The sequence below is a fragment of the Pristiophorus japonicus genome, chromosome 21 (genome assembly GCF_044704955.1).
Source record: "Pristiophorus japonicus isolate sPriJap1 chromosome 21, sPriJap1.hap1, whole genome shotgun sequence".
NCBI lineage: Eukaryota > Metazoa > Chordata > Chondrichthyes > Pristiophoridae > Pristiophorus > Pristiophorus japonicus.
The window spans coordinates 77,417,182-77,440,751 of NC_091997.1; positions in this window are offsets into that span (position 1 = coordinate 77,417,182).

Below are 23,570 nucleotides of genomic sequence, written 5' to 3' on the forward strand. Positions count from 1 at the left end.
GACCAGAATGTCATCTTGAAACAAGACAGTTCCAGGGACGGACTTTAGTGGACTTTCCATATTCCTCTGAAATATGGCAGCAGCCGAACGAATTCCAAAAGGACACCTGTTGTAGTCAAACAGTCCTTTATAGGTGTTGATGCAGGTAAGTTTCTTCGAAGTGTCGACAAGCTCCTGTGTCATCTAGGCCAACGTCAGACCCAGTTTAGTGAACGACTTTCCACCAGCTAGCATGGCAAACAGGTCATCAGCTCTCGGTAACGGATACTGATCCTGTTTCGAAAATTGGTTAATCGTAACCTTGTAGTCTCCACAATCCTGACAGTGCCATCACTCTTCAACACAGGAACAATGGGACTGGCCCACTCATTAAACTGGACCGGTGATATGACCCCTTCACGTTGAAATCTGTCAAGCTCAATTTCAACCTTCTCCCTCAACATGTAAGGAACAGACCGAGCTTTATGATAGACAGGCCTTGCATCAGAGACCAGGTGAATCTGCACCTTGGCTCCTGTAAAATTTCAAATGCCCGGTTCAACCAAAGAAGGAAACTTCTTCAACACTTGAGCACACGAAGTGTCATCCACCGATGACAACGCTTTGATATCGTTCCAATTCCACTTGATTTTCTCGAGTCAATTCCTGCTGATCAGCATTGGACCATTGCCTGGGACGATCCATAACAGAAGATCATGAACCATATGACAGCTTGACGACTGCACTGCCAATCACTGGTATGAGTTCCTTAGTATAAGTACACAACTTGTCATTGACTGGACTCAGCTTAGGCTTCACTGCCTCAGTGTCCCACAGCTTGTCGAATGTCCTTTGGCTCATTATCGATTGACTAGCACCCGTGTCCAGCTCCATCGATAGTGGCACGCCATTCAGTTTCACATTAACCATTATCGGCTGGCTCTTTCCCAAGAATAAATACAGACCTTACGCTTCCTCCTCAGGTTGTGCATCCGGGCCAGCACAAGACTGGTCATCATCACCAATGTGATGTGCGGCAGTACACTTGCTCAATTGTGGGCACATTCTCTGAAGATGCCCCACTTTGGATCAGCCGTTACAGATGTACTGCCTACACTGACACTGAGGCCGATGATTGCCCCCACAACGACAACAGGGTGAAATAGGATTCGTACCAGTTGACGAACTTTGAACAGCTACAGGTTTCATGTAAGCAGTCGAGCAGGCCCTGCCATAAGCAGCTCTGCCAAACGACGAGATAATCTTGTTTACAGTACTTGCCGTGGAGCTCCGACTTTTTTATGATATCTGTCTTAAATTATCATCAGTCGCATGCATGCCTGGGTAGTCGCGATGGCCTTGCTCAAATCCAGCGTCTCTGCAGCCAATAACTTTCGGAGAGTCACATCATGGTTGATGCCTATCACGAAGAAATCTCGCAGCATGTCTTCCAACATGGTCCCGAACTTACGCGGCTCAGCAAGACGTCGCAGGTCGGCAACGAATCCCGACACATCCTGACCCTCAGCATGAACATGTGCATAGAAGTGATAGCATGAGATAATGATCCCTTTGTTTGGTGTGAGATGGTCACGTACCAAAGCACACAATCCTTTGTCCGTTGGACATGCAGGCGAGAGCAGATTCTTCATGAGGCCATATATTCTTGAACCACAAACAGTGAGGAAACCCGCCTGGCGCCCAACTGCATCGTCGTCTCCCACCATGTTGTTGGCCACAAAATACTGATCCAAGCGGTCGATAAAATCTGCCCAATCCTCGCCATCCACAAATCTCTCCAGAATTCTAATAGTGCCCATTGTGCATGCAAAGGTTCTTCAGTTACCTAGTCGCCAAATGTTATCAAAAGACTTGTTACTGTAAACTCACTCAGGTGTAAACCTGGTCCACTTTATTCGTGCCCAAAGTGACTCAAAGACATGATACCAGCACTTCTATACCAAGGCCGGCACACACACACATACAGCCCGATGACCTCTGACAGTGGCACCCCCTGATGTCTAGTGACCCCAAGCATCAATACATGACAGAGGTGGAGGCAAAAACTATGTCAACATTGAAGATTAGATTGGATAGGAAGGTACATTCTGTCCTGGGGCAGCACGGGGCCAGCCCACACTGCTATATGTGTGTGCACTAGGTCTGTGCAGCAGAGCTGGTCTCCAGTCATCTTGGGTAATCCTTGCCACTGAGCAAGACCTAGCTCTGACAAGCCCGTGTGGTGGCTGGTATGCAACGGCCACCACACAGCAAAAAAAATCCACGCACAGGCATCTTCCACCCTTCAAGATGTAGTTCGGGACCTGGAATATCAGGTTCTTCATTGAAACACCTGTATATTCATTCCTTTTTGGCGTGGAAGCAAGTCATCCTCAATACGAGGGACCGCCTAAGAAGAAGGATAAGTGGGTAAAGGAAAAGAGGCTGAAGGGATAAGAAAGCAGGGTGGTAAATGTGAATAGGAATCTCTGAACTCGCCGAGGGTAAATGCTGGCATGGACTAGTGGGGCCGAAAAGCCGGCTTCATTGCTGTAACTTCTCTATATAAATGAGGTCAGGTTTATATCTAAATTTAGGCTCCATTGTCTTAGAATCATAGAATGGTTACAGCACAGGAGGCCGCCATTCGGCCCATTGAGCTCGTGCCAGCTCTCTGCAAGGGCACTTCAGCTAGTCCCACTCCCCCGCCCTTTCCCCGTAGCCCTGCAAATTTTTTTCCTTCAGGTACTTATCCAATTTCCTTTTGAAAGCCATGATTGAGTCTGCCTCCACCACCCTTTCAGGCCGTGCATTCCAGATCCTAACCACTCGCTGCGTAAAAATGGTTTTCCTCATGTCATCCTCAGATCTTCTGCCAGTGACCTTAAATCCATGTCCTCTGGTTCTTGACCCTTCCGCCAATGGCAACAGTTTCTCTCTATCTACTCTGTCCAGACCCCTCAGGATTTTGAACACCTCTATCTTCTTGTCACAGGTCACACTGAAGAAAGCTTATGAAATGAATTGTAGTCTGATCTTTTCTTATGTTGTTTTATTACATTTCCTTCTGAATTGTTGGATTTGTCAAAGTAAGGGGGCGAAAGTGCTGGGGAATGGAACAGAACCAGAGAATAGTACAATTTTGACTTACAGCACCATATAGACGAAGATTGGACTTAGTGTAAGGGAATCGTAATCCTTTCCTTGTAAGTGGGGTTGTGATTTCTTTTTACTCCAAGCTTACAGAAGAAATTTTTCGAGAAATGTCAACATCATAGAATCATAAAGGTTTACAGCACGGAAGGAGGCCATTTCGGCCCAGCTTGTCCATGCTGGCCAACAAGACGCTATCCAGCCTAATCCCACTTTCCAGCTCTAGGTCCATAACTCTGCAGGTTACGGCACTTCAGGTGCACATCCAAGTACTTTTTAAATGTGGTGAGGGTTTCTGCCTCTGCCACCCTTTCAGGCCGTGAGTTCCAGACCCACAACACCCTCTGGGTGAAGAAATTTCCCCTCAAATCCCCTCTAAACCTTATACCAATTACTGAGCTTCTCCAGCCCTCTGGGGTAGAGAATTCCAAAGATTCACCACCCTCTGAGTGAAGAAGTTTCTCCTCATCTCAGTCCTAAATGGCTGACCCCTTATTCTGATACTGTGTGACCCTGGTTCTAGACTTCCCAGCCAGGGGGAACATCCTCCCTGCATCCACCCTGTCAGGCCATTTGGTCGATGGTGTCCTCGGAGTTCAACATTTTTTTTCCAAATTTCGACACATTCTGCAAATGGGAGAAAAGCTCAGATAATCCCCACACATCCGGCTAACACTTCGAACACACGGGTTGCAGGTGAAGACATCGAGCCATGCCGGGTAAGTAATCATGCTGAAGTTTGTCACCCGCATGTCCCACAGGGATAATACCTGGAAGGATGTTAAATCCATCACATTACTGTCACATGGAGTCGACCATTATCACTCCGATATGCCAATTGTAAATAACATTACAGTGCTCCAGGACTGTTGTAGTTTACGTTTATTCGATGCCGTGTTGATTTTGATACATCTGTTATTATTTCACCAAGGCAGAGAAAGAAAACAGCCTGGCTTGCTCATTTGTTGCTGCCCCGAGTGTGTAAGATCAATGCAAACTGCAACAATTCCTTAAGAACATTCATTTCTAGGCCTTTTGCAAGCAGGTCACAGTCCTCTGTGTGGATGATCATTGCTCCTGTTTAATCTATGGTTCTCCCTCTAGTGTCTGAGGAGACAGTTACTACTACATTAAAGAGGCTGTGTATGGAGACAGATTAGCCATTTCCATTTGCCCTCTGCTGACTAGTAGCCTGTAAATCATTCCTGAGTTCCAATGACAGGTGCACGGCTCATTTATACATATGTAGAATTCAGTTCAGAATGAAGAAAGAGAGAGAGAGAGAGAGAGAAAAAGAGAGAAAGGAGAGAAATAGAAAAGAGGGAGAGAGAGAGAAAGAAAGAGAAAAAGAAAGAAAGAGAGAGAAAGAAAGAGAAAGAGAGAGAAAGAAAGAGAAAGAGAGAGAAAAAGAGAGAGAGAAAGGAGAGATAAAGAGAGAGAGAGAGAGAGAAAGAAAGAGAGAGAAAGAAAGAGAGAGAGAGAGAGAAAGAGAAAAGAGAAAAAGAGAGAGAAAGAGAGAAAAAGATGGAAAAAGAAAGAGAGAAAGAAGAGAAAAAGAGAGAGAGAAAGAAAAAGAGAGAGAGAGAGAGAGAGAGAAAGAGAGAGAGAAAGAAAGAAAGAGAGAGAAAGAAAAAGAGAAAAAGAGACAGAAAAGAGAGAGAGAGAAGAGAGAGAGAGAGAAAGAAAAAGAGAAAGCGAGAAAGGAAGGAAGGAAAGAAGGAAGGAAAGAAGGGCTCATTTGTTGCTGCCCTAAATGTGTAAGATACAGCACCTATCACAACCTCAGAATGTCCCAAACTTTACAACCAATGAAATGGAGTCACCTGTAATTTATGAAAGGGAGAGTCTTTGTTCAATAGGAGCCTCTCTATGCAGGTGCAATGGACTAGGGAAGAATCAGTGCCATGGAACTGTACCCACGTTGCAATAGTGATGGGCCAAGGAACAGAGCATGCACCATTCGCGCTATGCCCAGGCTTACCAGGCGGTGCAGCAGAGGAGACAACAAAATGGTACATTTGAAATTATTTCTGTGGGGTCAGGGGGATTGGAGTGCTGCTCTGGGGTCTGCAAGAATAATGTGGGCCGAATAATGTATTTGCTTCATGGGTTCTTTGCTGAAGAATTCACAGCCACACATTGTTATTAAGAACTGGTTGGTTTATTAACAAAGGTTTAACAGGCACACTACACATTACCAGTTCATCCACTAGGCTCACAACTGCATACTTCATCGTGGAAGACCCAGACCCAACTGGCCGGGGTTTTATTGAGTCTTGTGAATATCACTTGACTGGCTAAGCCACTCACAATGCAACAGTCTGTTTGTACCTGTAAATCAACTTTATTAAAAGGGGCACTAAAACCGACAAATTAAACAAATGTACTTTTAACAATATGGCTCAAATTAAAATTTGGTTGCCAAGGGTGATGCTGCACTCCAGTCCCTCCGGCGCCCACCTCTCGCAATAACTCTAAAACCTGTGAGCATACTCGCAGGCGTTCACATTACAGACACCCTCATGGTAACCACACTCTCCACCTTCCAGCCCGCCGTGTTGACGTCCATTTCGCTGTCGGCATGGTAATGAGACACGGCCCTCAAAATGGACCAGGCCTCCCGCCCGACAGGATCAGGCAGCCGAGCGACGGACTCCGCTGGTCAGCCACTCGAGAGTTAAAAGCCACCCCGCTGCCTTCAGGGTGAGAAGCTATGCCGAAGCCTCTAGTAGTTCAGGCAAATGCTGAAGAGCCCATAGCACTATTCGACCAAGGGGGGACTGGTTATCCAGCTTTCCTTCCTCAACCCATGGCGGCGAAAAAAGGCATTGCCGACTGATCTCATTCCATGGGATCTTTATGTGCTCAGAAACGGATGCCGCGTTTCCCTACATAACAGCGGTTCCTGGGATCAATGCAAATTCATGGCTGTGTAAAATGCTTCAAGATGTTTGTAGGACTGAATTTATACAAGCCAGAGTGAGACAGCAACCTGAAGAACGTTTCATACTTTAAAGAACTACAGCCCGAAGGGTGGAAGATGCCTGTGCATGGATTTTTTTAATGTGGGGTGGCCGTTGCACACCAGCCACCACACAGGCTCGACAGAGCTAGGTCTTGGTCCAGTGGCAAGGATTACCCAAGACGACTGGAGACCTGCTCTGCCGCACGGACCTAATTGAGCGCACATATCGCAGTGTGGGCTGCGCCCGTGCAGCCCCTGGGCCCCTGGCCCCGAACTCATGCCTCCCCTGGACCCCCATCACGTCCCGTTACAATCTCTCGCCGCTCCTTTGCCCAGATCTCGCCGCTCCTGCTGTACCTGCCCACGCTCCAATCACCGACCTGGACATTGATGACGTCACTCTTCACTGCCGTCGCCCTCCTGTACCAGCTCGCTCTGTACCTTGTAGTGGTACGCCTCCACATTGCTTCCGGGCCGCCATTCGCCATTCCTTTTACGGCGCCAACCTGCCGCCGGTGGTCTCTCGCAGGTCGGAACCTCCAAGCTGTTACCAGTAGCACAAATGTAACAACAACTTGCGTTTCAATGGTGCTTTTAACGTAGTAAAACGACCCAAGGCGAGTCGCAGCAACAATTATCAAACAAAATTTGATACCGAGCCGCATAAGAAGATATTAGGACAGGTTCATAGCATCATAGAATGAATCATAGAATGGTTACAGCATGGAAGGCAGCCATTCGGCCCCTCAAGCCCATGCCGACTCTCAGCTAGTCCCACTCCCCCGCCCTCTCCCCGTAGCTCCGCAACTTGTTTTCCTTCAGATACTTATCCAACTCGCTTTCTGGCAGTGCATTCCAGATCTGAACCACTCGCTGTGTAAAATTGTTGGTCCCTTTGCCAATCACCTTAAAGCTGCGTCCTCTGGTTCTCGACCCCCTTCTGCCAATGGGAACCGTTTCTCTCCACCTACTCTGTCCAGACCCCTCGTGATGGTCAAGGAGATAGGTTTTAGGGGAACGTCTTGAGAGAGAGATGGTGCCACAGAGAGGTTGAGGGAGGGAACTCCAGAGCTTGGGGGTCCAGGCAGCTGAAGACACGACCGCCAATGGTGAAGCGAAGAAAGTTGGAGGCCAGAATTGGAGGAGCGCAGAGATCTCGGAGGGATGTAGGGCTGGAGGAGATTCCAGAGATAGAGACGGAATGGATTCCCAGATAGAGTTAAAAACCGTGGAAACTTTTAAGGAATTTGATGCTGTACGAGAAAGGACATCCTGGACGGATGAAATAAGATGGGCCGAATGGCCTTCCTCATCCATAATTATCTTGTGAACTCAGAGATAAAACCGGCAACCTTACTAAAACTACTGAACATTAAAAATACAGCCTGGCTTTCCACTTCTGTATAACTTGATGCTCAATTAAAAAACACGTCAAACTGTGCAAAACGCATAAGTTTCTCAGGAGCTGTTTTCTCAGAAGTTTATATTTATAAATATTGCAGAGGTTTTATATATTTTTTTTAAAACTCTGCAAGTTGAGGCTGAGGTGCTGATCATTCTTTGATACTGGTTGTGAACGTACAGGAGGGCAGTGATGAAAAGTAGATGCCCCAGCCTAGTCCGATTAGGATCAACTCTTACTCTGGTTACATTTGTCTCCAAGCACTTGTTGTGTCCTTTTTGGTAATCATAATATTTTTTTTGTATATTGGAATAACATTCGCTGCCCTTCAATCCTCAGGCATATTTCTGACAATATAAACCAGAAACTGGCCGATGTCTCCCAGCGTTCTAGGGTTAGTGCCAGCTGATCCTAACGCCCCGCAGCTATTTGAGGCCAGCAACTGTTAGTTTCGTTCAGTGGGAGCACAGGTCGGACAATCGGAAATGGGCGTCTGCGTGGCAATTTGCCAGCTCCTGATATTCTAGGCTTTAAAATCAGTGTGCGGAAAATCAGCGTGCCATGAACTTTGCATCCAAGCCTCCAAACTGCTCTCCCATCAACTTGACCAATGGGGAACAGAGTCTCACAATTTTGAGGCTACCATTTTATATCTTGTGCTTACATCATAGGCGGTCCCTCGTATCGAGGATGACTTGCCTCCAAGCCAAAAAGGGCTGAGTTCACAGGTGTTTCAATGAAGGACCTAGTATTCCAGATCCCGAACTACATCTTGAAGGGTGGAAGATGCCTGTGCGTGGATTTTTTTAATGTGTGGTGGCCGTTGCACACCAGCCACCACACGGGCTCGACAGAGCTAGGTCTTGGTCCAGTGGCGAGGATGTGCTTTACTGACCTTGTGGCACTATCCAAAGAAGAGCAGCGGACTTTTCCCAATTTCCTCAACCAACTCCTCAACCAACACCCAGCAAAGTGGATTAACTGACAATCTGTCTCAGACTCCACCAATGAGATTAATAAGGATCTGAACGTTTTGGTGTTGGAAATGGCATTCACTGTGAGCAACACCTCCCCATGCACTTCATACTGCACTCCAATGCCCTGCGGTGCCAAACAGGGTAACCCCCCCCTCTGCCACACTCCTTCTTTAAGCTTCTCCAGCAACATAGGAACAGGAGGAAGCCATGCAGCCCCTCAAGCTTGTTCCACTATTCAATTACATCATGGCTGATCTGGACATTAACTCCATCTACCCGCTTTGGTTCAGTAAACCTTAATAACCTTGTCTAACTATAAGCTATCAATCTCAGTTTTGACATTTTCAATTGATCCCGGCCTCAACAGTTTTTTGGGGGAAAGAGTTCTAGATTGCCACTGCTGAACCAGCTGAACAAAGAAAAAAAGGGAATACCATTTCCATTGCACCTTTCATGACCTCAATGGAAAGCTATTCAGCTCCTTGAATCTGTTGACATCAGGGCGTCCAAAAGTGCTTTACAGCCAATGAAAAACTATTTGAAGCATAGTTACTGTTAGTGTTAGTGTTTGTCAGAAGAATCACTCAACACTCAGAGTCAGTTCTAACGCCAGTCCGGCCTTTATTTACGCCAGCGGGGAGGAAATCACAAGACTGAGTCCAGGCTTCTCTCCACTGAACAAAGGGTTTCATGGATCTTTATATGTTTTACAACAGTTTACTACAGTTACATACAACAGTTTACTACAGTTACATTAGACCAATAGTGTTAGTCTCTAAACGTAAAGTGGCTCATGTGTTGCCAAGAGCTGTGTTGCTAAGGGGTGTGTTGCTAGGGATGACTCATGTGTCTTGTAACATGGCCTGGGCCTCTCTTATCTTACTGTCCTTGGATGCTGGCATTGGGTAGCCTCCTTTTCTCCATCCTGCTACAGAGCCGTATTGTTACTAGAACATTTGGTCCTGAGGCCGAGCTGATTAGAGACACCTGCAGAGCTTGCTTGCTGGTCCTGTGTGTGGGAAACAACAAGTATCAGTCTCCAGGAATGCGGTCTATTTCAGCTAACATAAATCCCTTGAGGCTTCACTGGTAGCCATTTTATGGTACAAGTTACATATTTAATTCTAACCTTATCCTACAGGTGCCGTTGCCCTAGGGTGCCTAATACCTATAACAATTCCCTCCTTTCTGTAAGGGGACTAGTCCTAGTCCCCCTTTAACCGACCGCCCTACTTATGTTAGATTTCGTGCACGGCCCAGTACTCCCTGCCTCAACGTGCTGGCCAGTCACGCGGTTTCAGGAGTCCCGGTTGCTTAGATCAAATTAACTAAGGTCAAATCCTTCTTCTCCTTTATTAGATAGGCTTGTTTATTATTTGGGGACCGGTCATGGGTCCCTCTTCGTTGTGCATGGTGCCTGCATGCCTGGCAGGCCATTATGCCCTATGTTATTGCTAAGATTGTATCCCGACTACTATGTGTGAAATTATACGAATCCAAGGATGGATGTTCACATTTATACCCCAGTCCCAGACCTTTCTCCACCAACTCTGACTTTGTAAGTCTATTTCGATATTTTCTTCTAGTACTTTGATTTTAGTTTGCAGTTGGTGGTAGAGCTTTACGGATTGACCCACCCTGAGCCTCAATAGGGACCTGATCTGGCTCATCATAATCCTGCAAATGATCATGGAGCTGATCGGTTACATCAATAGCTTCAGGCTTCCGGCGCCTAACCTGGGTGATATGCGCTTGCCCGATCGTGACAGGTCGTAGTGGCATAAAGCAAAAGTTTGGCTGTGGTATAGGGCACTGCAGGTTATTATACTGGTATGAACGCTCTGTGGTAGAGACGCAGTATCTTCCTTTTCCTCCATAACCTGACCTCGCGAAGTGCCTATGTGAGGGCACTATTTCTAGTACACACTGATGAAGGGGTTATTAGAGGGGGTGGAGCAAAACCAGGAAGACCAAGCCAACCTAGGAAAGGAGGGTGCCGAAATCCAGTTGGATGGCATCTCAGTCCTGGAAGCTCACGCCAAAACCATCAATCACCTCATTGATAAAGAAAAAGAAGATACAGGAAAGCAAAGACAGGGGCAACTCTGTCACTCTTATGGTTTGTGGATGATAGGACAGATCCGCCACAATCTCGACCAGATCCAACGCGGGGAAGTACCCGATTGGATAGACAGTTCACATCTGGCTCAGTTGGCTAACCAGGGGGGAACCTTCTAGTCGGTTCGGTTAAACCCGCACTCGTCTAGCTCCCCTCGGTCTACTGGGTGAGGGCATACTGTGATCTCCCCCCTTTGCTTGCAATCTGTTAGGGAAATCCCGGTACGTATGTTGTTTCGACGAACGGCGGAGGTGGTGGTCAGATAGTAACGCATGGAGACATTTTCCCGTATTACTCCGATATTCTCTAGTTGGTATAGGGGGAACGGCCCTGAGTCCGGCGTGGCTATAGGGATCATCAGGACTATCCCTATCCCAGTATTCCTACCCATCTGGCAATCTGGAATTGCTGGGTATACTCGGGTCAGTCCCTTCAGAGTACATTTATCCAGTGTCCCCCTCTGGTTAGCCAACTGAGCCAGATGTGAACTGTCTATCCAATCGGGTACTTCCCCGCGTTGGATCTGGTCGAGATTGTGGCGGATCTGTCCTATCATCCACAAACCATAAGAGTGACAGAGTTGCCCCTGTCTTTGCTTTCCTGTATCTTCTTTTTCTTTATCAATGAGGTGATTGATGGTTTTGGCGTGAGCTTCCAGGACTGAGATGCCATCCAACTGGATTTCGGCACCCTCCTTTCCTAGGTTGGCTTGGTCTTCCTGGTTTTGCTCCACCCCCTCTAATAACCCCTTCATCACCTCTCTAAGCTGTTCCACCCTCTCATTTAATCCTTGTATGTCTATCGAGTTTACTACGGAGGTCCCTGTATTGAAAACGGTAGCAATATCATGTTTTAGTTCCCTCTTTGTCCTGGGGGCTGACCCCTATCCTCGGAATCTACTGGCACCTATTGCATCGGCAGCCTGTTGCATTACAACTTTACTTAATACATTGTACATTTTCCTTGACTGTTCTGTACAGTATTCCGGCATCTGGATACCTGAAATATTGATCAGAACAGGCACAATTTCATGTTTAACATTATCATACAATAATTCCCCTTCGTTGTATATTACAATCCCATTTTCTGGTCCCTTAGTAGTCATGGGACAAGACAGTTCCTCGGGCAATGTAGTGGTTCTTATGGGGCGCGGTGTCGGAGGGGGTGAGAAGCATACATACAATGATATTGCAGCCGCCCCCACCTCCTCGTAGTACCCACACAGCCCCACTCCCTTTTTGCGGATGACTGATTGCTGGGATTGTCCCGGAGGCACGCAAATTATGTCGAAAGTACATTCATCAGGCCCTTTGACATCCCTCCGTTTAATGCAGCTGCTCCTTCTACCCGTGGAGCACTGTACACATACTGTTATTAGGATTCTTATTAGGATTCACTTGTAACCATGCATTAAAATAAGTCCTGTCCTTGCTCCAGTCCTTGGCTGCTGGGATGCACATTCCATCCGTTAAATTAAACAAGACTCCATAGTTCATGTAGTTGTTTATTTCCTAAGTGCGCTGCAATCCGTCGGTGTCGTCCAGGGTACGTGCCTGTCGCAGGGCTATCCATATTACGAGGAGTGCCGTTCGTATTCCCATTCTGGTAGGTATTATCTGTAATTTTAAACAGACGGCCTGGTCGTCACCAGGGGTTAGGTTTTGCTCTACGAGTATCCCTGTCACCCTGCGAAATCAGAAGCACAAGATTATAATCGAACCATTTCAAGTTGAATCTGTGGGGCATGCGCCCGTGTCTTTACCCACTTAAATATTACCCAAATTCCTATTATGACCAAGGCCAAAGCTATTCCTCCAAACATCGCTGTCTGCTTTACCGTTAGGTTGGGTTTGTGGACTACACCTACCCACCGTGGGGTACATTGGCTCTATTGCCATAGGTGATGGTGCTATGGCTGCGCACTGCACTATCCGTCTAGTCCCGTTATCTCTTCCAGCCTGTTTATCTTAGCTTTTAACTCTTCAATTTGTTTTATTGAGTATCTATTTCTTTATTGTATCAGGCAAGTATTATTACATAAGCTAGTTCTGTTTTTATTTCATGTTTCCTCTGTTAGGTGAGTCTTTTTTTTTCTATTAAGAAATCCAAACTAATAATGTTCAGTATCTTAAACGGCTGTCAATGGAAAGGGTTAACTCCTTTCCAGGTTTGTAAGAAGACCTGATGTCATTACGTGACTTCACGTAATCATCTGAAAAAAAAAAGTCTTTGTGCCTTCAAAACTTACTTAGAAATTAGGAATCCGTTAAACAACATAAATAATAAAAATCTTCTCATCAGGGAAGACGGCATTTTAGAGTAAACTCCAATGTTTTCTTAACTTCTAATTCAAGTACCGTATATACTCGCGTATCATGCGACTTTTGAAGACCTAAATTGTAACCTAAATTTGGGGGGTAGCATGATACGCGAGATACAAAATTTGCGGGTGTGAAGTGCTGGCCAAGATTAGGCTGTTAGGCAGTAAACACACGAATGCCCATTTTTCTTGCTTCTCGTAGAGCATAAAGTCTTATTTTAGATCGTGTTATAATATAACCATTTTCTCGATTTTCGGACACCCACTTTGATACTTTATCTTCTAAATGCGGCCAATGACATTTCGACCCGCGATTTGCGCATTTATAGGAAGGAGTTTCCTTCAATTTTTCTTTTTGTTTTCTCCAGTTTCGGACACAGCTTTCTCCGACACCAAACAGCTTTGCAGCTTTAACGTTGTTGCTTTGTTCCGCTTCGGCAACAACTTGCAGCTTAAATTTGGCAGTATATTTCTTCGCAGATCTGTTCTCCATAGTGGCTAAGGGTAGAATGTAAAAATATGTTTGTCATAGTTTACTACCTTAGATGAGATTTGGAACGAAACACGGTAACTGTTTATTATCGTAATGAGAAACAGCAAAGCAGCTGTTTCTCATTCGGTTGTTTACAGCGGAAGAGTCGTTTCATGATTCGGTTGTTAAGGTCTGTATTCGATCGTTGTTATGTGTTAGGGTACTTGTTACGTGTTGGGTACTTGTTAAACTTGTTTGAAAGCCTAGCCTAGTGTCATCTGGTATCTCAAAAAAGTGACTCGCATGATACATAAGATATATGATAAAATCATGTTTTGGGGACGAAAATGTACGTGAGATCGTAGGATACGCGAGTATATACGGTACTTGCCAAAGAAAAAAATTTTTTTTTTAATTGATATAAAACGAGACCACACATTTTTAATAGCAATTTTGTTTACTGAAATTCAATTTTTTTTTTTAAATTTCTCTCTCAGCACAAAATCTAAACTTCTGTGCCAGTTCCATTTTCTATAAGAATTTAAGAATTCAGTAAGATTCTCTAATTCCCAGTTTTTTTTTCTCTGTGCTGAGTTCGCATAGCTTAGATCTTCAAAACCCCCCTGCTTGTTTAGATTGTTCGGGACTTTTCTTGATAAACACTGTCCATTTTGGAAATCTTTTCAAACTGCATTGAAACTTTCTCATAATTTAAAATGTTGAGTGTCTTCCAATTTTTTTTTCTTTTTCTAATTAAACCAATATCTTTTTCACAGCAAACATCAACTAGTATTTAGTAAGTTATGTATTTTTCCATCACAAACACATTTTGTTTACTTTCAAAGTGGCGTCTTTATTTTCTGTGCTTTCTCTGAATATCTCAAAATCCCAATTCAAACTTTGTAATTTCAATCTTTATTTAAAACCTTTTTTTTTTGCTAGAAGCTCTTTTTTTTTAAAGCATTCTTCATCTCATTCTGAGACTAAATTTATGTCTTTCAACCCAATCAATCATTGCATGTTTTCTTTCGACAAGTAAATTCTTTTTTTTTAACCACCGGGACCATGTATTTTTTATCTTTTGCTCAACAAACCTATCCTTTGTACATTTCCTAGCTCCGTAACTTATCATCCGAATCATCCGAATAAATCCACACCTGCGTTTCTAACTTAAAATGTCTTAAAACTTCCCACATACAGGACAACACTACAAAGGGTTAGCTAAAATAAACAGACACTTGCATTCCTCTTCCAACCAGGCTTTCAGAAACATGACAACATAAAAATTCATTCCGCAGTCACAAAATCACACAGGCACTTCTCATTTAAAACAGACGTTCACAAAAGTCTCTCTTCTTTCCTATTAATCTTTTTTTTTTCTTTGGCCGGCTCTATTCCTCTTCCATACTTCACTTAAGACAATCACCGTCAGTTTTTTTTATCTTAGCTTCCTATGTTAATTTACATGGGCTCGCAGTATCAAGACCACAGCCTTTTTTTCTTTTTGACTTTCCGTTCCTTCTCCCACCATTCCCGTTGGGCTGCTGGCAGGTCCTGTGTATCCCACCCTGCTCTAATCATTTTCTCGATTAGTTTCTTTTGCTTTTCCGCCAGATGGTGGGTAATGGACCCTTCTGATCCCCACTCGAGTTTACTTGCTTTCATGGCCATTCCTGGGTAGGACTAGATCCGTTAGGTATCTACTCTCAGAGGTCCGCTTTCTACCAAACGTAACTTGTAGTAAACCATCTCCTAGCTACTGTCAGGTCACAAGTTCTGCTGTTACACAGACTTATACAATTCTTAAAACGCGTTTAAGCAATTCCCGCAGTGCTTACGTTAACCTTAACGACCACCTACCACCGCTCTTGCCCGTTGGTCCGACCCTGTTCACAGGTTTGGATTCCGTTAGCCGCTGTACACCGCTTGGTTCTACCCCGGGGTATATCTCAAATTACACTACTGGGTCCGGAAGATGTCTTTCGGTATCACGATCCCACGGTCCAAGTGTGTTCCCGGCACCTACTTAATTCCTGGCTGTCACGTGGGACTAAAGTCCTCTTAATTCAGGCTCAGGCTAGGTGTTTGAGATATTGGACCGTCTCCTCGTGTCGATCAACCAGCATCCACCTTCCGCACCTTTATTTTTGTAAGATATACTCACCCGGTTTCTCCAAGAGCGTCAGCGACCCCGAAATCCTGTTCGTGACGCCACTGTTAGTGTTAGTGTTTGTCAGAAGAATCACTCAACACTCAGAGTCGGTTCCAACACCAGTGTGGCCTTTATTTACACCAGCGGGGAGGAAATCACAAGACTGAGTCCAGGCTTCTCTCTGCTGAACAAAAGGTTTCATGGATCTTTATATGTTTTACAACAGTTTACTACAGTTACATACAACAGTTTACTACAGTTACATTAGACCAATAGCATTAGTCTCTAAACGTAAAGTGGCTCATGTGTTGCCAAGAGATGTGTTGCTAAGGGGTGTGTTGCTAGGGATGACTCATGTGTCTTGTAACATGGCCTGGGTCTCTCTTATCTTACTGTCCTTGGATGCTGGCATTGGGTAGCCTCCTTATCTCCATCCTGCGACAGAGCCGTATTGTTACTAGAACATTTGGTCCTGAGGCCGAGCTGATTAGAGACACCTGCAGAGCTTGCTTGCTGGTCCTGTGTGTGGGAAACAACAAGTATCAGTCTCCAGGAATGCGGTCTATTTCAGCTAACATAAATCCCTTGAGGCTTCACTGGTAGCCATTTTATGGTACAAGTTACATATTTAATTCTAACCTTATCCTACAGGTGCCGTTGCCCTAGGGTGCCTAATACCTACAACAGTTACTGTTGCAGTTAGTATTGTGTTCCTAACACAGATGAGGCTGCACACAGGGAGGTTAAAGTAACAGTGACCTCAGTCTTTAATAAGACACTCCAGAGTGAGGAACAGGCCTTCGGGGCCGGTTTATATACAGTGCTCCCAAGGGATGCCGAGATCCCTTGGGACTTCAGGGAATGAGCTCCCTGGTGGCGGAACATGGGAGTGCATGCTTTACAGATACACAACATTTGGTATGGAGGTACAGCAAGTAATCAGAAAGACCAATGGAATGTTGGTCTTTATTTCAAGGGGGATACAGTATAAAAGCAGAGAAGTCCTGCTACAACTATACAGGGTATTGGTGAGGCCACACCTGGAGTACTGCGTACAGTTTTGGTCTCTGTATTTAAGGAGGGATATACTTGCATTGGAGGATGTTCAGAGAAGGTTCACTAGGTTGATTCCAGAGATGAGGGGGTTGACTTATGAGGATAGGTTGAGTAGGTTGGGCCTATACACATTGGAGTACAGAGAATGAGGGGTGATCTTATTGAAACATATAAGATAATGAGGGGGCTCGACAAGGTGGATGTACAGAGGATATTTCCACTCATAGGGGAAACTAAAACTAGGGGACATAGCCTTAGAATAAGGGGCCGCCCATTTAAAACTGAGATGAGGAGAAATTTCTTCTCTCAGAAGGTTGTAAATCTATGGAATTCTCTGCCCCACAAAGCTGTGGCGGCTGGGTCATTGAATATATATAAGGCAGAGATAGACAGATTTTTGAGCGATAAGGGAGTAAACAGTTATGGGAAGCTGGCAGGGAAGTGGAGCTGAGTCCATGATCAGATCAGCCATGATCTTATTGATTAGCAGAGAAGGCTCGAGGGGCCAAATGGCCGACTCCTGCTCCTATTTCTTATGTTCTTAGTTCAGGAAACGTAGAAGCCTACTTGCACGGCACTTCCTTAGTACTGCACTGAAGTGCAACCTTGGATTAGGTGCCCTGGAGTGGGACTTGAACCCACAACCTTCTGACTCTGAGGCAAGAGTGCTAACCACTGAGCCACAGCAAACCCTGGGGCTCGCTCCATCCCTCTGCCGCACTGTGGAATGTTACCAATTGTCTTGACTGTTTTGCCCACCAGAAAGTGTCCCCCCCTTGAAAACTGCTGCTGCAGAATTACATCCCTGCAGCAGTCACAGCTTCGGATATCATGCGGCAAAAACAGGGAGCGGTGTATCACGCTCAGAAAGCAAGTTGTACATGAACAATGTGGCCTTACTCGGGAAGATCCATAACTAACTGGTGGGCACAAAGCCTGCGAGTGAAGTTCCCATCACCTCCAGTTGGCCAACGATATAAAAAGCCAAATATATGAGCGTGTCTTATTTTCATACAATTAACGCCGTTTATGTTACATAGAATTCCATTTACTTATTCATTCACGGGATGTGATCGTCGCTAGCAAGGCCAGCATTTATTGCCAATCCCTAATTGCCCCTTGGGAAGGTGGTGGTGAGCCGACTTCTTGAATCTAACTGAGTGAGCTCACTGGGCCATTTCATCATCATCATCATAGGCAGTCCTACGGAATCGAGGAATTCTTGCTTCCACTCATGAATGGAGTTCTTTGGTGGCTGAACAGTCCAATACGAGAGCCACAGACTGTGTTACCGGTGGGACAGACATTCGTCGAGGGAAGGGGGGGTGGGACTGGTTTGACGCACGCTCCTTCCGCTGCCTGCGCCTGACCTCTTCACGCTCGCGGCGTTGAGATTCGAAGAGCTCAACGCCCTCCCGGATGCACTTTCTCCACCTCGGGCGGTCTTCGGCCAGGGACTCCCAGGTGTCAGTGGTGATGTCGCACTTTATCACGGAGGCTTTGAGGGTGTTCTTGTAACGTTTCCGCTGCCCACCTTTGGCTCGTTTGCCGTGAAGGAGCTCCGTGTAGAGCAATTGCTTAGGGAGTCTCGTGTCTGGCATGTGAACCAGAGAGCAGTTAAGAGTCGTCAACCACATTGCTGTGGGTCTGGAGTCACATATCGGTCAGACTGGGTAAGGGCGGCAGATTTCCTTCCCTGAAGGACATTAGTGAACCAGACGGGTTTTTACGACAATCTGGTAGCTTCACGGTTACCATTACTGATGCTAGCTTTTGATTCCAGATTTATTTAATTAACTGAATTTAAATTCCCCAGCTGCCGGTGGTGGGATTTGAATTCATGTCTCTGGATCGTTAGCCCAGGCCTCTGGATTACTGGTCCAGTAACCTAACCACTATGCTACCGTACCATAGTATTTACAGCACAGAAACAGGCCATTCAGCCCAGCAGGTTCATGTCGGTGTTCCTGCTCTACACGAGCCTCCTTCTTCCCAACTTCATCTCACCCCATCAGCATAACTTGCTATTCCTTTCTCCCTTGTGCAGTTATCTAGCTTCTCCTTAAATGCTGTGAGCAAACCCCAGGAGATAAATCACAGGGGCATTAAAAAAAAAGTTTCTTTCATTTATTAGTTAACAAAATATTAGAGATGGGGGGGAAAAGGCTGTTTGGTCGGGTGACAAAACTTCCAGGGAATATGTCCAACCAGAATTTGCGTCCACAGCTAGCGCTCAGATCATCTGCCCAGCCTGGAAATCGGTGCGGTCCCGGTCTGCAAGACCATCAGCAGGCCGGGGCCATTGGAGGAAGCAGCGTGCAACGGCATACCACTGCGGGGAGCAGCGCGTGCTGCTGCAGGAGGGCGAGGGCTGCGAAGCCAGGTCGCTGGTTGCAGTGCGGGCAGGCACAGCAGGAGGGGCGAAGGAGCGGCGAGAGTTTGTAGATGGAACTGATCGGGGCCCAGGAGAGGCGTGAGTTTGGGGCCCAGAAGAGGTGAGGGCCCAGGGGCAGCACGGGCCCAGCCCACATTGCGATATGTGTGCGCACTAGGTCCGTGCAGCAGAGCAGGTCTCCAGTCGTCCTTATTAACCCTTGCCACTGGACCAAGACCTAGCTCTGTCAAGCTCGTGTGGTGGCTGGTTTTCCAAGGCCACCACACGTTAAAAAAATCCGCGCACAGGCATCTTCCCCCCTTAATATGTAGCTCATCTGCAGAAGAATTCCTTGCTCAATGATGAGACCAACAATCTCACCCGCCTCGCTGCAGAAGATGGCTCCAGCGATCAGTATCGGAAACAGAACCGAATATTTTCCGCTCTTTATATTTTCTGTCGAGGTACCAGTGGAGTGCACTGACGCTGTACATCCCCAGAATTACTGGAATGAGCTGGTTGATCTGTTGGCTATCTGTGATGGCTTTAGTTGGAATGCATCAGTTCGGATGAAACAAATCTGGCCTGAGAGCTGACAAATCCTGTCTCCCGCAACTAGTCCCAAGGTTCTTTACTATGCTACAAACAGACTTTGCTGACACTTTCACAAAAGCGTCAATGGCAGATCCATTGGTGATGTCACTTGAATCCGTGACTCTCAATCCTGCTTGTCGCATCCAATCTCTAAAGTGTCATCTATTTTTAAGCTCACTGCATTTTTGGAAATGTTATATTTCTGTGGTCGACACTTCAATCTTTCAATTATTTATTGTTTCAATTCAAATTTCTGCCATGAAAGTATCTCCAAGTTCCCCTCGAGGTCACGCACCATCCCGACTTGGAGATATATTGGCCGTTCCTTCATCGTCAACATCCTGGAACTCCCTCCATAACAACACTGTGGGAGCACCTTCACCACACGGACTGCAGCGGTTCAAGGCGACGGCTCACCACCACCTTCTCGAGGACAATGAGGGATGGGCAATAAATGCCGGCCTTGCCAGCGACGCCCACATCCCAGGAACAAATATTTAAGAAAAGGAATGGTTTCTTCTGGACTGCTAATTATGGCTCTTATTGAAAGACTGCTGGACACATTTTGCTGTTGTGAGACCTGCTGTGAGGTCACTTCCAGAGCTTATATAGATTGAAAGAAAGAAAGATTTGCATTTATATTGCGCCTTGAGCCCACAACTAAAAGTGGGTTACTGTAACGATCATGTACTTTTGGAAAGATGTTGGTTAATGCCAGGATCTGCAAAGGAAAAGTTGAGGAGAGGCATTAGGTCCAAACTCCTTTCCTACGCCTGGATTTTGATGAGAGGTCCAGGACCTAGCGATGATCGCTACTGACTTTCCTGACTGTGATTCAGATCCTGACATAAGGAAAGGGGTTACCAGTCTAGGTCAGCTCCTCCACAAAGGCCAGATAATGCTGAAAGATTCGAGCTCTCCAACCTGCTCAGTGGGTAGCACTCTCACCTTTGAGTCAGAAGATTCTGGGTCCAAGTCCCACTCCAGAGACTTGAGCACACAATCTAAGTTTACGCTCCCAGTGCAGTGCTGAGAGACACCAACACCTTGGCTGCCCGTGCTTGCAAACATCGCACCACCAAACCTACACCGCAAATATGCAGTCTCCAGAGAATACAACCGCTACACTAGCAAAGACGTACCGATCCAGGCTGATTTGAACAATATAGAGGACCCCACAGTACAACATGAAGGATCAAACCTTTCCTCACAAACAGTCATCATCATCACCATCATAGGCAGTCCCTCGAACGAGGATGACTTGCTTCCACAAGTTCACAGGTGTTTCGATGAAGGACCCGATGTTCCAGTCCCAAACTCCAATTGAGGGGGTGGAAGATGTCTTTGCGTGGATTTTTTTTAACGTGTGGTGACTGTTGCACACCAGCCACCACACGGGCTTGGCGGAGCTAGGTCTTGGTCCAGTGGCAAGGATTAACCAAGACGACTGGAGACCTGCTCTGCTGCACGGACCTAGTGCGCGCACATATCGCAGTGTGGGCTGGCTCCGTGCTGCCCCTGGGCCCTCGCCTATTCTGGGCCCCGTACACCACAAACACTCGCCGCTCATCCGCCCCGGCCTTCCCACTCCTGTGTACCTGGGCCCTGCCAAGGTTCCTGCCCACACTCCAGAACAGTGGACAACCATCAATCGCCTCAGAACCGGTCACGGTCGATGCTGCCACCTTCTCCATAGATGGAAGATTAAAGCATCCCCCTCATGCGACTGTGGAGCTCCTAATCAGACCCTGGAGCACGTTATCGAGCACGGCCCTCAGAGGGAATTGGCAGGCAGCCTACAGGATATCCACACTGTTACACCGGGAGCTTTGGCCTGGATATCCCACTTGGATTTTGTCGTTTGATTTGCTTTGCTACTGGCATACCGAGGAAGAAGAGTACTGAGGGACTGCTGCACTGTCGGAGGCAACGCTTTTCAGATGAGACATTAAACCGAGGCCCCGTCTGCTCTCTCAGGTGGACGTAAAAGATTCCATGGCACTATTTCGAAGAAGGGCAGGGGAGTTATCCCCGGTGTCCTGGCCGATATTTATTCCTCAATCAACATCACTAAAACATAAATCTTGCATTTCTCTAAAAGTGCCAAAGCTTTCTGTGATTCATGACTTTCTAAGCTGGCAAATTGAAGCTGACAGTAAAGTGTTTCGCTGTGTGTTAAGCAAAGGGTTAATTCTGACACATCTGCTTCGAGCCACCCACTCAAATCATTTATTTAATATTTCCTTAAAAAGACATGTGAAATCAGAACAAACTTTTGAATATAAGAGCGTTATTTATGAGGCTGAGTGAGGATTTCTGGGAAAAGAAGCACTCCAGGAAGGACTCTGGGGAATCATAGTATACCCTTCCTGACATAGAAACATAGAAACATAGAAAATAGGTGCAGGAGTAGGCCATTTGGCCCTTTGTGCCTGCAGCACCATTCAAGAAGATCATGGCTGATCATTCACCTCAGTACCCCTTTCCTGCTTTCTCTCCATACCCCTTGATCCCTTTAGCCATAAGGGCCACATCTAACTCCCTTTTGAATATATCCAATGAACTGACATCAACAACTCTCTGCTGTAGAGAATTCCACAGGTTAACAACTCGCTGAGTGAAGAAGTTTCTCCTCATCTCGGTCCTAAATGGCTTACCCCTTATCCTTAGACTGTGTCCCCTGGTTCTGGACTTCCCCAACATCGGGGACATGAAGTGCGTTGGGTTGTAATTTGCGGCCCCTACGAGTGCGCTTGAGGTGCGCACGTGCCCATAGGGGCCGCGCAAGTTCCGCGTTTAGGCACGCGCTGAAATCCGGAACTTGCAATTTGTCAAAAACATCGAGAGATCGCACGCATCCCCGGGTCGGCCTCCGCGGGCGGAGAGTTGGGCCATTTGTCCAACGTCTGCTCAGCCCGTGAAATACTTACACCTGGTAAAAACAGGCCTGCTTTTATCAGCGTGTTTTAAAAATAAGAAAAATAACATTTTAATAATTTATACCTTTAAAAACCTATGTGATAAAGGTAAGTTTATTTTTAGCCCGTTTAAATTATGTAAATTTATTTTCCAAATAATTACATTTTGTGTTAAATAATTTATTTTATTTAATTTTAAATGTGTGATATAAATTTATTAAAAAACTTTGAGGTGTGGAGGTATTTTTCGAGGGTATTTCTATTCATACTTATGGAGCATCCGTACATATGGAATGCCCATAACCATGAATGGGGATGCCCTTCTGCCATTCGTTGGGCCGGCCCATGTGATCCCAGGGGTGCTCGCGAACCGCCTGCACCCCCTGGGTACGTGGGGCTCTACCTGCGGTTACCCGAAGCGCCCCAGGACCGCGAGTCTCCATTACTCCTGGACCAGCGCGTCAGAGGCGTCTCCCCGCGGGAAGCCTCCGACCGCAAATTCAGGGCCAATATTACATGGCACGTCCGGAGATCAAACATTGGCAATGCTCCATTCCAAAGTACATGCCTGCCTGGGGCCATTGACCCAACCCACATTCACTGGCTCAGGAGGAGGTTCCTTCAGTTAAAAGCCAATGCTGGGTACCCATACCATTAAAGGCTCTCGAACTGCCCCGAGAGACCTCAAACCTCGGCAAAACTCTGCTAGACTAGGCGGGGGTGAGGGGGGTTTGGCAGATCACTTTCCCTGCACACACCCCCCACCCAGCCACCTCAGAAAGGAGCCAATTGTGTCCACTTTGTAAAGAGGTCAATACCAGAAAATAAAATTTGTCTGCTGTCCTGAGGGGAGGGGGTTGGGAGGTGGTCCAGGTCATGACCTCTGCTTCGCCCTCAGGTGGGCCCCACTTTCTGCCCACCGGAGCTGGCACAAAGTAGCGTACTGGATGCCCAGGATCCGGCCAGCCTTTGGATAGGCCGGGAGTGGGGGGGGAGGCGGGGGGAGGGAGGGGCGTGGGGTGCGCAAGCTCACGGGCTGAGAGCCCCTGCCCTCCCTGCTGTAAGAAATCGTGGATTGGAAGAAATAAC